General features: G+C 42.8%; 1 pseudogene; it reads right to left on the bottom strand.

Moving 5' to 3' along the window:
* Window positions 1-287: 287 nt before the first annotated feature.
* Window positions 288-1,072, bottom strand: LOC132003113 (AN1-type zinc finger protein 6-like; annotated as a pseudogene).
* Window positions 1,073-3,852: the final 2,780 nt, after the last annotated feature.

A 3,852-nucleotide genomic window follows, 5' to 3' on the forward strand; every position in this document is an offset into this window, starting at 1 on the left:
CGCATGCGTGTTTAATACTGGAAAAATCACGGCCCTCCAAAATTTCTCCACGTTTGTTATAAAAGCCCTCTGCACTCAACTAAAATTAAAAGGATCTTAAAAGGATAATACTTGTAAAGTTTACTTAAGTCTTTTCAGCCACAGAAACTGCAATGGAAATAAATGTTCAGAGTCATTTTCAAAACAAAAACAAAAATCTATTCTTCTGGCGACATGCATGATTAAAAGGTCTATGCAAGTACGTTGCTCTACATTCCCAAGGACTAGGAAAAAAAACCTCAAGTCAATTTTTAGTTTGCAGATGGTCAAAGGATTTTGTATTCCAGCAGGAGTTCAAATCTTCTGGATCTTTTCACCAACAACTACTGGATTTTCTTTTCTGATTTTCTCAGCAGCATCAGCTTTGTAATTGTAAGAGCAATTGTGTACATCGGAGTAACGGTGTACACCACAGTAAACATTTCCACACCGGCATTCAAACCCAGTAAGTCCCACCTTCTTCCTGCACATGAAACAGCGATTCTTTTTTTGTTTTGGTTTTTCAAGAGACTTGCTTTGCTCTTCAGACGGCTGCTGTGCCGTATCTGATACTGAAGCTTGCAGGTCTTCTGTGTCAGGTACTGCTTTGTCCACAGATGTACTGTCCACTTGGGAAGATGCTACAGATTCTGATAAAAGTGACTGATTTGATACAGGGCTTGGCTGCGCGGACGCACATGCAGAGTCCAGCGGGCACTGAACGTCGGGGCCACCGCTGTCCACGCCCTGGACGGGGAGAGACTCCGAGAGGCTACTGACGGAGGCTGCAGGTGGGCTTATTTACTACTATTCTGTCTTTGAAGATGTTCTTTATAGCACACTGAACACATGCCATTTGTACGAGGGTTTCCATAAAATCCGCAGCCAGTGGAACAAAGCATAGGCACTTGGCTGTGATTAGTTTCTTGAGCCATGTTCCTCTGTTGCACACCTGGCGGCGGCCCTCCCCGCCCGCCGCGCTGCCCGCCGCCGCCGGTCGCCGCCGGAGAGTGGGGACAGGTGAGGCCGCCAAACCCCTGCTCGCTCCCGCCCCGCCGCCGCCGCCGCCGCCGGCCTCCGTCCGCTGTTTTTTAAACTTTTCTGTTTGGTGGTTCGGCCTGTGATGCGACCGCGGGCCGAGCTCTGGGATTGGCCCGCGCCGGGCGCTCATGTGTGGATATTTTTAAAACACATGGGAATGTGGGCATGACAGTCACCCTCCACTTAACCAGCAGCAGTCCACTTAGTGGCTTTCCTGTTCTGTCTCTTCTGTTCCCTGAAGAGCTTGCTGGGATTCTGAAGAGAATTGCTTTGTGCTTTTCCAGTAACATTTTCCACTAAGTAGGAGTCAGAAGTCCAGATGTGGATGGATTCTCAATAGTGAAAGATGTCCATGAAAGATGAGGCATTGAGTGCCCTGGCTTGTAGGCTGCTGGCAAGGTTCCATACCCTGGACCTAGGAGGATTTTTGACAATCAAGGGCTGGCCCTCCTCGCTCCGGTAGAGACCGGCCTTTCTCTCCCTGTAGTCGATTCACACTTGTTTTTTGTTTTGTTTGTTTGTTTGTTTCAGGCCAGATGGAATAAATGCTGCTTAATAAAAATATCCATCACCATAATTCCATCCCATACGTGAGTGTATCTTTGCTATAGTTTGGTTGTGGGTGTTGGAATAATGCTGTGGGCTGCTGAAGATGGCTCAAATCAAGTATCAGTCGTGGTAGGAGCCACATCAATGAAAGAAAACGGGACTCTGATTAAAAATTTCTTTTGTGACCCACTGACAATTGAAATAAACCACCACAGCAAGAGAAAACCTGTTAGAGCTGCTTCTACTTTTCTTCCTTCTTCCTCTGTCAGACTCCCCTGATGTCTTTCCTATGATGATTCATGAAGGAGATTATTTGCTGCCAAGAAATCACTGATTTTGGCTTTGTGTTAGCTACTGTTCACTGGCTTAGCCCAAACTGCACAGCTAGTGTTGGAAGAGAGGATTAGAAGAAGGTATCCTGATGAATTTTCTATAAATATAATTACCTTCCCTGTAAACCCAAACCTACAAGAGCAAATAGTTCAATTTTTATTTTGCTGTGGGTACAGAAAAAGGGAATTGTTGACATCAGTAGAAAATGAAAAGGCCTTCTGGTCCTCACCCTAAAATTTCTTTCTACAAGACAGAAACTTGAGTCCCCAGAATAGTTGGGAAAAAAACAAAAGACCTTATACCGTGATTGAGAATGATGGGTTATTAAACTCTTCTGTTTTAAAGAAATTATTTAATGTTTTCAATAAACTTTATAAAATGGGAGCAGAAAGAATATCCATTTTCAACTGAAAATTGAAATTCAGTGCTGCAACACTGAAGCTCTAGTTTTTGCTGTTCATCAAGAACTTATGGAATGCCTGAGTGGCTCCGGTGATTAAGTGTCTGCCTTTGGCTCAGCTCATGATCCCAGGACCCTGGGATCCAGTCCTGCATCGAGCTCCTTGCTCAGCTGGGAACCTGCTGCTCCCTCTGCCTGACACTCCCCCTGCTTGTGGTCTCTTTCTCTCTCTCCCACTCTCTCTGACAAATTAAATCAAATCTTTAAATGAAAAAAAGAACTTCATGTGACATAAAAAGCTCTCATTTAGAGCTTCCCAACCTAGATTGTTAACAAGCTAGCAGCTTGTTAGAAATCCAGATTCAGGGGCACCTGGGTGGCTCAGTGGGTTAAAGCCTCTGCCTTCAGCTCAGATCATGATCCCAGGGTCCTGGGATCGAGCCCCACATCGAGCCCCGCATCAAGCTCTCTGCTCAGCAGGGAGCCTGCTTCCTCTTCTCGCTCTGCCTGCCTCTCTGCCTACTTGTGATCTCTGTATGTCTAATAAATAAATAAAATCTTTTAAAAAAAAAGAAATCCAGATTCATGGGTTCTCCTCCAGATAAACTGAACCAGAATCTGCATTTTAACAGGACTCTCAGGGGATTTGTATGCACATTCAAGTCGGAAAAGACCCAGTTTAGGGTAATAGTTCCCAGGCTTAGATCATCATCTTAATCACCCATGTGTGGAGGTCTTAAGAAACATGATAGAGATTCTGCTAATGAGCCTTTATTCAACACACTCTCTGGTTTACCAAACTTTTTCTTTGCTCCAGCAAGACATACTGACTAATGTCCACAGCAAGCCGACTGATCTTGGCTTGTAGTCCATTCTTTTGTATTCAACAGCACTTCTGCACAATCTGCTTGATGCATATGCTGTGCTTGTTCCTAAATTTACTAATGATCCAGTGTAAATAATGCAAACTGATACAATGAGTGCAAATAAAGTAATACTGTTTGTTTATTTTTGTATGGAGACAAGGAAACTGTGATGGAAAAATTATAAAAATCGAAGGGCTCAGATTTCCTTACAAATGCCTTCAAGTCCTTCTTCTTTTTCAAAGTAACTAAACCTGAAAGTTGCATACCTGTACTGTGGATATGAAAATGCAAGAAAGATGGCTTCATGGTTCAATAAGTAGACCTATATGAAAAAAAAAGTCTTTACATTAAAAGTGTGTCAAATGGGTATACTTAGATATTTTAGTTTCACATAAACTGTTGTGCCTTAGAAATGCACATATAACATTTCTTCTCCTGATTTTTTGCTTTCTGTAAATTTTGTGTGGAACAATTCAAATATCAGTTGTAATTTTGTCAGGTAAGAGGGTTTTTAGTCCACATATTTCTGGATCTCATCCCACTGAATTAGGGTGAGGCTTCGAATATGTACTTTTAAAAAGATCTGGTTATTAGCTATGTTAGGAAATTATTTAATTAGAGAATTCTGACTGACTACCCAACAGT

The sequence above is a fragment of the Mustela nigripes genome, chromosome 16 (genome assembly GCF_022355385.1).
Source record: "Mustela nigripes isolate SB6536 chromosome 16, MUSNIG.SB6536, whole genome shotgun sequence".
NCBI classification, from domain to species: Eukaryota; Metazoa; Chordata; class Mammalia; order Carnivora; family Mustelidae; genus Mustela; species Mustela nigripes.